Source organism: Antechinus flavipes, chromosome 2 (genome assembly GCF_016432865.1).
Source record: "Antechinus flavipes isolate AdamAnt ecotype Samford, QLD, Australia chromosome 2, AdamAnt_v2, whole genome shotgun sequence".
Classification (NCBI taxonomy): domain Eukaryota; kingdom Metazoa; phylum Chordata; class Mammalia; order Dasyuromorphia; family Dasyuridae; genus Antechinus; species Antechinus flavipes.
The window spans coordinates 260755418-260767109 of record NC_067399.1 but is presented as its reverse complement, the minus strand read 5'-3'; the positions used below and the strand labels follow the sequence as shown (position 1 = coordinate 260767109).

Genomic DNA, 11692 nt, shown 5'->3' with positions numbered 1-11692 from the left:
CCTAAATAAAATATTAGCAAGAGATTACAGAAAGTCATCCTCAGGATAATATATCATGACCAAGTAGGATTTATATCAGAAATGCAGGGCTGGTTCAACATTAGGAAATCTATTAGCATAATTGACTATATCAATAACCAAACTAACAAAAATCATATGATTACTCAATAGATAAAATTCAACACCCATTCCTATTAAAAATACTAGAAAGTATAGGAATAAATGGACTTTTCCTTAAAATGATCAGTAACATTAATTTAAAACCATCAGGAAGCATCATATATAATGGGGACAAATTGGAACCATTCCCAGTGAGATCAGGTGTGAAACAAGGTTTCCCACTATCACCATTACTATTCAACATTGTATTAGAAATGTTAGCTTTGGCAATAAGAGAAGAAAAAGAAATTTTAAAAATTAGAGTAATGAGATAACCAAATTATCACTCTTTGCAGAGGATATGATGGTATTCTTGGAGAACCCTAGAGAATCAACTAAAAAACTACTAGAAACAATTCACAACTTCAGCAAAGTCGCAGGATACAAAATAAATCCACAAAAGTCACCAGCATTTTTATATACTACCAACAAACTTCAACAGTAAGAGATAAAAAGAGAAATCCCATTTAAAATAACTGTTGATAGTATAAAATATTTGGGAATCTATCTTCCAAGTGAAAGTCAGGAACTATATGAACACAATTACAAAACACTTTTCACACAAAAAAAGTCAGATTTAATCAATTGGAAAAATATCATGGATAGGCCAAGCTAATATAATAAAAATGACAATACTTCCTAAATTAATCTACTTATTTAGTGCCATACCATTCAAACTCCCAAGAAATTATTCTACATATCTAGAAAAAAATGAAAACAAAGTTCATCGGGAAGAACAAAAGGTCAAGAATTTCAAGGGAATTAATGGAAAAAATGCAAATGAAGATGGCCTACCTGTGCCAGAATTAAAACTATATTATAAAGCTGCAGTCATCAAAACCATTTGGTACTGGCTAAGAAATAGAGTAGTTGATCAGTGCAATAGGTTAGGTTTACAGGACAAAGTAGTGAATGACTATAGAAATCTAGGGTTTGACAAACCCAAAGACCCCAACTTTTGGGATAAGAACTCACTACTTGATAAAAACTTCTGGAAAATTGGAAACTAGTATGGCAGAAACTAGGCACTAACCCACTCCTAATATATACCAAGATAAGGTCAAAATGGACATAAAGAATGATATTGTAAGCAAATTTTAAGAACATAGGATAGTTTACCTCTCAGATCTCTGGAGAAGGAAGGAGTCTGTGATCAAAGAAGAACTAGAGCTCATTATTGAACACCAAATAGATAATTTTGATCATATTAAGTTAAAAAGATTTTGTACAAACATAACTAATACAGACAAGATTAGAAGGAAGCAATAAATTAGGAAAATATTTTTATATTCAAGGATTCTGATGAAGGCTCATTTCTAAAATATATAGAGAATTGATACAAATTTATAAGAATTCAAACCATTCTCCAATTAATAAATGGTCAAAGAATTTAAACAGGCAAATTTTCAGATGAAGAAATTGAAACCAATTCTAGTCATATAAAAAGGTGTTCTAAATCACTATTGATCAGAGAAATGCAAATTAAAACAACTCTGAGGTACCACTACGCACATATCAGATTGGCTAAAATGATAGGAAAAAATAATGATGAATGTTAAAGGGGATGTGAGAAAACTGGGAAACATACATTGTTGGTGGAATTGTGAACTGATCCAACTATTCAAAAGATCAGTTTGGAACTATGTTCAAAAGGTTATCAAAATGTGCACACCCTTTGATCTAGCAGTGTGTCTACTGGGATTATATCCCAAAGAGATCTTAAAGGAGGGAAAGGGACCCACATGTGCAAAAATGTTTCTGGCAGTTCTTTTTGTAATGGCAAGAAACTATAAATTGAATGGATGCCCATCAGTTGGAGAATGGCTGAATAAGTTATGATATGTGAATGTTGTGGAATATTATTGTTCTATAAAAAAATGATCAGCAGGATGATTTCAGAATGGCCTGGAGAGACTTACATGAACTAATGCTAAATGAAATGAGCAGAACCAGGCGATCATTGTACACAGCAATAGCAACATTATACAGTCATCAATTCTGATGGATGTGGCTCCTCTCAACAATGAGATGATTCAGGTCAGTTCCAATGATTTTGTCATGATGAGAGCCATCTACACCCAGAGAGAGAACTGTGGGAACTGAGTATGGATCACAAAATAGCATTTTCATATTTTTTTGTTGTTGTTTGCTTGCATTTTATTTTCTTTCTCATTTTTTTCCTTTTTGATCTGATTTTTCTTATGTAGCAGGATAATCATATAAATATGTATGCCTATATTGAATTTACAAACACATTTACCACATTTAACATATATTGTATTACTTGCCATCTAGAGAAGGGGTATGTGGGAAGAGGGGGGATTGAGAAACAAGGTTTTGCCAAGGTCAATGGTGAAAAATTACCTGTGCATATGTTTTGAAAATAAAAAAACTTCAATTAAAAAAAAAAGAAAATATGATATTCAAACACAAATTTCTAATATGAAAAGGTAAACTTGAAAGAGAAATCATAAGGAGCTTATTATGATTAAGTTTTTTAAATGCCTATGTAAGGAGATAATACATATAATTAATAAGAATTTTTATCATTATTAGAACAATTAAAATGATGCTACATAAACAGAGAGTAAAAGAATGGATTGATTAAGTTGAAAAGATGTTTTAAAAAAAATGCATGGGCTAGAAAGAGGGATGCCCTGGAAGAAGAGGGAAAAAAAGAATTATAGGGAAAATTATTTCATAAAAAAGAGATCCACAAATTAAATATTTTATAGTGCAGAAGAAATGGTGAGAGGAACAGGAAATGCTTAAGCCTCACTCATCTAAATTTGGCTCAAAGAAGGGAAATATCTATATATACAAGCTCCATAGAAATATCTTATCCAACAGGGAAATAGGAGAAAAAAAGACAAGAAAAGGGAAAGACTAACAAAATACAACATTCATTCCAATTAAAAAAAACACAATAAAAAACATAGGAATAAATTTGCCTTTTTAAAAATCATCTTTCTATTGCCTGTCTAAAACCAAAAGCTAGCATTATCTGTAATGGGAATAAATTAGTAGTATTGCCAATAAGACCAGAATTAAAAGTAAGGAAGTCTAGAGGTGCTATCTATGGAAATAAGAAAGGAAAAAGAAATTGAAGAGAATAAAAATAGGTAAGAGAATAAAACTATCACTCTTTGCAGACAATATAATGATATATTTAAAGAACCCTAGACAATCAACTAAAAATTTAGTTGGAAATGATTAAAATCTTTAGCAAAGTTGCAGAATATAAAATAAACACACATAAATTAGAATTAATAATGGTCACATAAAAAAAAACCTTCAATCACTATTGATTAGAAAAATGCAAATTAAAACAACTCTCAATTATCACCTCTATATATCATATTAGCTAATGAGACAAAAAAGGAAAATGACAAATACTAGAGGAAGTATGGAAAAATTATGACACTAACATACCATTGGTGGAGTTGTATACTGATCCAATCATTCTAGAAAACAATTTGTAACTGTGTCCAAAGGGCTATAAAACTGCATATTCTTTGACCCAGGAATGCCATTGGGTGAATCTGCATCCCAAAGAGATCAAAGAAAAGGAAAAATGATGTATTTGTACAAAAATATGTATAGCAACTCTTGTGGTGGCAAAAAAATTAGAAATTAAGGAGATGCCCATCAGTTGGGGAATGGCTGAACAAGTTGTGATATATAATTGTGATAGAAAAAAATAGTGCTTTAAGAAATTATAAGAATAGTTATAGAATAATCTGGAAAGACCTATATGAACTGATGCAAAATGAACTGAGCAAAACCAAGTGAACATTATAAACACTAATAGCAATATTGTAAAGATGAACAATGTGAAAGACATAGCTATTCTGATTGAGACAATGATCCAATACAGTTTCAAAATACTTATGATGGAAAATGCTGTCCATTTTCAGAAAGAGAACTGGTAAATTCTGAAGTGCAGATTAAAGCATTTTTTTTTACTTTATTTTTTCCTGGGGTAGAGATGTGTTTTCTTTTACAACATGGCTAATATGGAAATAAGTTTAGTATGACTTCACATGTATAATCACTATCACATTGCTTGCCTTCTAAAGGTATGGTGGAAGGGCAAAAGAGAAGGAAAGAATTTGGACCTCAAATTTTTTTTAATGAGTGTTAAAATGTACATGTAATTAGGAAATATTTAATGAAATAAATTGCATATACATACATACATATTAAAGACAGGAAAAATTCAGGAAGAAAGGGATGGTCTTGAGGAGTTCTGAAAACTAAACATAAGATTTTACATTTGATCATAGAGATAATAAAGAAGAACTAGAATTTTTTAGTTTGAAGGACATAGGTCAACTTGCACTTTATTTAAATTAGTCACAGATGGAAGAGGATCAACTGGAGTGAGGAGAAACTTGTGGCGGGGAATCCTCCAATTAAGATGTTTCAACATTTCAGGTATGCGGTGATAAGAATAGTGGCAGTCTTAGAGAAGATAGTAGAGATGTTACAAAAGTAAAATCAATAGATCTTGGCAACTAATGGAATATTAGCAAGGGTGAGAGAATGTAAGGATTTGAGGTTAATTTCTAGATTGTTAGAATAACTATCATACATAGATAGATGAAGTGGGGAGGTTTTAAGGATGGCAAAGATATGAGCATGATTATAGGAAATACGGAAGTGGGATTAAATACAAAATCCTTCAAAGTCTTTCATAATTGAGCTCCTCCTGAAATGGGCACTGTCCCTAACTTGCTTATGCACTCCTGAGACCATGAGAACATTATTTCGGTTTCAGCTCTGTCTGCAGTCAGAACTATGTTGCCAACTCTTCACTCCCTAACACAGGTGGTATTTTCTGTTTCCAATTGAAGGCCCACACAGCTCCCACATATGCTGCCTTATGACCTTGACAACTTGACAAATATAAAACTTAAAGAAATATTGTCTTACTGCCTGTCTGGGAACGTAATTCTTAAATGTGATAACCTTTGCCTCCTGAATGGGAAAGGGACTATTATTATAATGAATGCTTCAAAGAACTCCTTTGTAGAATTTTCCTATAAATATGTGTCTCTGAAACTGCTTGATACTGACCCCCAGTCCTGACAGGGCTCAGTCCTGGCCAGTGACAATAAACACTCTTAAATTTTCATTATTTTGGTTGTCCTGTCTTTTCTCTCACCTGGACACTTCACTCTTACATTTTCAATCTTTTCACAACTTATTCCCTGACACTTATTCTTTGATCCAATGATATAGACCTCCTTTTTGTTCCTCAGATAAAATGCTATCTTTCAGCTCCAGACATTTTCTTTGTTTCCATGCCAGAAGTGCTCTCCCTACTCATCTTTTCATGTTGCCTTAACTTATTTCTTTTAAATCCCAACTAAAATCCTGTATTCTACCAGAATACTTTTCCTAGCTCTCTTAATTCTAATGCCTTCTTTCTCTTAATTATTTCCCATTTATTCTGTATATAACTTGTTTGTTCATATTTATGTGTTTGTTGCCTCTCTAATTAGATTATAAATTCTTTGAGGGAGGACCTGTCTCTTGCCTCTTTTTGTATCCTTAATACTTAGCACAATACCTGGAAAAGGGTGAAGATAGAGAGAAATTCTGAAGACATCTGGGAAATATGAGTTGAGGAAGAGAGAAGCTAAAACTATCAGTAAATGTGGTGTGTGTGTGTGTGTGTGTGTGTGTGTGTGTGTGTGTAATATAAAAAAAAATTCTCAGCTGAGAGGATAGGAAGAGAAGGAGGATTGAGAAAGGGTGAAAAAATTGGAAAAGGTGCTGTGGTGAATAGAAAAGTGATTAATCAAGAAAGTTGAGATGATTGTTCTATTGTAGTCAGAGCCCTGTTGAAATTATGCACTATAAATTTTCAATAGACCAGGTCCATTTAAAAAATTTTATGTTTCATATTTGTGTCTATACATTATCTTTATATAGTTTTGTTTATATTATATTTTATAATTTTCTCCACATTTCTTCATGTGAATATGAGCAAAGGCTATAATTGTGGACATAATTCAGAATTGAGACTTAGCAGGGCAAAATTTAATATAGATAAAGAGAACAAGGAATTTAAGAGAAGAAGACAGTATAGAAGTGAATTTTCATTAAGAGGCCAAGATATGGTAGGAAGACATGTATAGCCACTGCTATGGTGATGATATAAAAAATAATTAAGAGCTTCAAAGACTGGAGTTCTCTCTCTCAAACATTTAGTCCCAAGTTGCCAACCTCAATGCACTCCTCTTTAAGCTCACTTTCCAAGGGCATTCCTACTTTACATTAATCCCTCCTCTTACCTCTTTCCCCCAGGATTGGGAAATTTATTCAGTAGGATCAGGACAGAACTCTGTAGAGAGGATTTCTAACCTTGGAACCATAAATACATTTCCTATGGCCTGAACTTGACAGAAAAATGAATTATATCTTCAATATATTCTCATTCACCTTCAAGTGAAATTTAGCATTTTCTTCGATTATTTAAGAACAGTATTCTAAAGAAAGATTCATAGCTTCAGTAGACTGCTAAAGGATTTCATAATAGAAGCAAGATTAGGGATTCCTAATAGAAGTCCCTCCAAGAGGTGCTTGCCCTTCCCAAAAATGACTTCAACTAAGGTGGATAATTTGTGATCATTGTGATTCCCCCAAAGAAAGTTGCTAAGATGTAAGAATTTTAAATTTTGATTCTAAAAGCCATTCTTTCAGCTTCTTCTAGAGACCTACAAATTCAAAGAGTCACTTACAAACACTACAAAAAGCAAACTGGAGCTACAAGCTTTTGCCACTCCAACAAAGTTCCTGTCTCCCTTATGTTCTCAAACAGAAAAACATTTTTCATAATACTCACCAGAGATTAGAACAAGAAATAGAGGGCGTTTCTCAGTTTTGCAAAGAGAAGACTGCTTACCAAGCCTTCAATGAATCTTCCTCCAGCATTTGCCCAAACTGTCCAAAGGCCAGTCAAGAATTTATAGGTGAGGAACAATTTAGATTTCCTATCCACAAAAAAATGCTTTTAACCACATTTGTCAGATTTTTTTTCTATTTCCATCTCAGGTCTTGAATCGATCAGTAATTCAATCAATAAAGCATCAATCAAGCACCTATTTTATTCCAGGAACTACATACAAGGTGCTGGGTACACAAAGACAAAAATAAAATTGACTCTTTTAAAAAAGTTTGCATTCTATGGCAGCAGGAAGGCACATGAACATCAATAAATCCCAAAAATAAGTAGGGAGAAGACTCAACAGAACATGAAGTGCCCTCCAATCCAAACCCTTTGCAAATACAAAGTAAATTTGGAGGGGGGAACAGTACCAACAGAAGAGAAACAAGTCTCCACCATTAAAAATGTAAAGGAAGTTAGGGATTCCAAGGGTGGAGATAAGGAGCATAGATTTTGAAGACATGGAATAGTCTTTACAAAGCCATGGGCATGAGAGAAACTATTGTAGAAAAGCATGAGCAAATTGATCAATTTTTGTAGAACTGAGATTATGACAAAAGAATCAATGTGCAGGAGAACTTTAGTTGGAACAAGATAGTGAAGGACTTTGAAAGTCAATTATAAACTTATGTTTTATCCTACAGTCAACAAGATGATCCTGTTATTTTGGATCCAGGTTCAAATTCAGCATTGACAGACCTATATTTTATAAATAACCTCTCAGCACATGGATGAAAGCTTGATTTTGTTTTTATATTTATGTCTCTTATTCTAGGTCAATAATAAAAACTCTGATTTCTGATTCTGGATTCTCTGATTTAAAGATTATTTTTTTAAATTCAGCTGTTCTTTCTACTGAGATACCCATACCCACTAGAAAAACACATCGTGGTAGTATTGTCTCCTAAAATTGTCTCTTGGCATTGTCCCTATCTGAAATCAAAGAAGGCTCATCCAAGTTTTGGTTGTGAGATGTAACCTTCTAATTTTTAGCTTAGTAACATATTTATGTTTCTGCTTGAGAAGCAATGGACATTTTAGTGACCTGAGAAGGAGAAGACAGTGAAACAAAACAAACAAAAAAGCCACTTCAATCAAGACAAGTAAAAATTTATTTAAAGCAAAATCTGAGGAAAGAAAAACATTCCATGGTCCTTGGGCACATAATTTCTCTGTAAAGACTGTTCTAGAGAAGATAGTCATTCCAAAAACCCTTCCCAACACCCTTTCTTTTCCTTATTTCACCACCCAATCCCCTAGTGAGTTATAAAGAAAAGAAAGTCAGAGGAGAAATGAAATACAAAAATTTTGCCTTCTGATTATTATAAAGCATGAAATAACAGAGAAATGTCCCACAAGAATATAAAGCATAGTGAGAATGGATATACTTCCAAGCCTTCAATTCTAACAGTTCCATTGTAATAACAGGGTTCCTATAAAAATTAAATAAAAGAAGAATCAATCATTCAATCTGAAAATGATTTTCAAGATCTTCCAAAGAGGCAAGTATGTGGTAGTCGTTGGATATACCAAAAATAAAAATAGAGTCTGCTCTCCAGGAGTTTGCATTTGATCAGAAAAAAAGAGGAAAGTAGAAATTCAAGCTGAGATTGGGGGATAGAAACTGAAGAACAATGAGGAGTTCTAGAGCTCAGGAAAAAAGTAAAATATAGGGGAAAGCTATCATGGATATGATGGGGGAGGATAAAATGGGTTATTCAGTTGAATTGGTTGTCCATTCTCACAAATTACCTCAATTTTTTTAGTATAGGCCTTTTGTTTGTATACACAGTAAGGGAACAATGTATTGTCTCTGGTATAACAATCTGTCACCCTAACTAACTGGGGACTTTTATGACAGATTGATAGATAGGTACATTGTTGGTTCTCATTGGATTTTGAACAGATATCAAAGATGGTTTTCTTTGTCTCGTGAATGAAAGTGTGGAAAGGCAGGCAGTGACCGTCTATTATCATCCTCCTCTGCCTCATTATGTTATTACAGTATTGGTCTGGGTCTTCTGAGAAATGGGTTCTGGGATAGTCTACATAGTGACTCCAGAAATACTGAGACTTAGAGAAGTTTGTCAGGTCCAGGAAAAAGAGCAAGAAAAGGGTCCACATCACAGCATTAGACATCTGGCCTTAAGGAGAGAAGAAAAAATGAAGAAGCATGATGTAGCAATCTGTAAATTCTTCTGGTACATCAGATTCTCACCACCACCCCCTTCAAAACTCAAGCCCTTTCCACTATAAATCCATTTCCTGCTTGCCCTCAATATATTCTTTTATCACATATGCTATATTTCTATCTCATTTATCTATTCTTTTTCATATCTTTATTCCAAATATTCACCAATACATCTTTACTTGGACTTTAATCCTGATCTTGATTTTAGATTTTAGGGTAATTGGAGGCAAAATTGCTCAAGGAAGGAGCCATCATTCATCCTCTTTCTTTTTAATCCTGTACTGAGGGATCACTGCCATATTGACTCTAAGAAGGACTATCATAACATCAAAGTTGGATTGAAGGCTACAAGAGTCAAGCTGCTGCCCAGGCTGCACCATTCAGGGAAGCATATCAAAAAAAAGTTGGTTTTTTAAATTGCTACTCTTTATAAATGCACATAATTAGTATCCACCTGTTCCACTCTTCATGATATTTACCTATTAATTTTGTTGGGGGAAAATAAAGTAATACTGGACACTTACAAACTGAGGCTGTAGGAGGAATGAGTCAACTTCCAATTTTGCAGGATGTGGGAGAGTGAGGAGTGGATAACAATGTCTTGATCCAGTTCTGCTTAGAAAACCTGACTGTAGGAAGGGAGAGATCTCCATTTACTCTAATTTATATATAAAAGCAACAATCTCTAACATCTGAAGACTGATAATCACATAATAGGGGGTTAAAGGATCCTCTTAAGCCCCTTTATATATTAAAAACATTAGCAAACTCCTCTGTTCCTGCTCTCTTTATTCCTTTAATATAATTATTACACATCCTCTTTCCCATTCTAATTTCTTTACTCTTCACTAGTTGCTCAAAAAGGGATTCTTACTACTACTTTCCCTCCTAGGAAATATCCCCAAATACCCAGTCCCACTTTGAACATTTCTCCCTCACCTACTATCTGTGCTCTGCCTTTTGCAGATTTAGGATCCAATTGGCCCCAGAACCAGGAAGAAGCCTCGGTGTCTTTTCCTTCTGAATGAATGCCTCTTATATTTTCTCTGAGTGTGCTTCTCTTATATTTCCCACTGAGGGGGTGGGACTGCAAAAAAGGTGTGGCCATGGCTTTAGATTAGAAGTGATGTGAGGGTCATCATCTTGCTGAGGCTGTGACAAGTAAGGGTTTCTAAACTGAACAGGAAACCATGGTCATATCCCTTCATCTAAACTATTATCCATCTAACCTCTATTCACTCCAGTCCTATTGCCTATGCTTCTGAAAACAACACATCAGAAGCCAAATTTTCTGGGAAACCTCCCCATAACTGGACCATAGTAGTACAACGTAGCTACAGAAATTAGAAACTGGCCAGCAGTGTTCTTTACTTACTCAGTTTTCCCTCTTTCATCTCTTCCTTTGCTCTCAACTCATGAGAAAAAAAAAAAAAAAAGCTACATCCAGTCCAAAAAGAGAGAATGATGACAAAGGTTTCAACTGAAATGATAGAAATTCTTCACTCAAATAAGAACCAGCACAGCCACCAATCCAACCCTTTAACTTTTTGCTCTCTTTAAGCTGTCTGAACTCAGAGCTCTCTGAACAGTACTCTTTTTGACCCACTTTGCCATATATGTATAATATATATTATACATATATGGCAGAATTTGTTTTTATTTTCCTTAGTTTATAGATGAGGAAACTGAATCTGAGATATATTCATTTATTCATTGACTTCTCCAGTCACTTAGGTAGTAAGTTTCTTCCTTCCTTCCTTCTTTCCTTCCTCTCTCCCTTCTTCTCTTCCTGCCTTCCTCTTTTTCTCTCTCTTTCTTTCTTTCTTTTTCTCTTTCTTTCTTTCTCTCTCTCTCTCTTTTTCTTTCTTTCTTTCTTTCCAATAGTATTTTATTTTCCAAATACACATAAAGGTAGTTTTAAACATTTTTTTTTTGTAAGAGTTTGTTTTCCAAATTTTTCTCCCTCTCTCTCTCTTACTTCCCCCCTCCCCAAAATAGCAAGTGATCTGATATAGATCGAATATATGCAGTTCTTTTAAATATATTTCCATATTTGCCATGTTGTACAAGAAAAATCAGAACAAAAGGGGGAAAATGAGGGGGGGGAAAACAAACAAAAAGTAAAAATACTATGCTTCAATCAATATTCAGTCTCCCTAGTTCTCTCTCTAGATGAGAATGGCATTTTCAATCCTGAGTCTATTGGAATTGCCTTACCTTGAATCAATGAGGCAGATATTTTTGTCAGTCTCAAATCTCAACCCCTATTTCCCTAGTCTCTTCTTTATGGAAGTTTTTCAGGACTTTAAGCTATGAATTTCTGGACTTGAATATAAAGTTGCCTAAATTCCAACCTTAAATAAACTTCTACCTATTATGATCCCCGC

The 11692-nt window shown here is 34.0% G+C and overlaps 1 long non-coding RNA gene across 1 annotated transcript; it reads right to left on the bottom strand.

The window, feature by feature from the left end:
- Positions 1-8203: 8203 nt before the first annotated feature.
- On the bottom strand, positions 8204-10336 carry LOC127552482 (uncharacterized). Its single transcript, XR_007951403.1, has 3 exons — positions 10245-10336; positions 9830-9934; positions 8204-9258 (listed from the first exon to the last, which is right to left on the bottom strand). It is a non-coding gene; the product is annotated as an uncharacterized LOC127552482 (long non-coding RNA).
- Positions 10337-11692: the final 1356 nt, after the last annotated feature.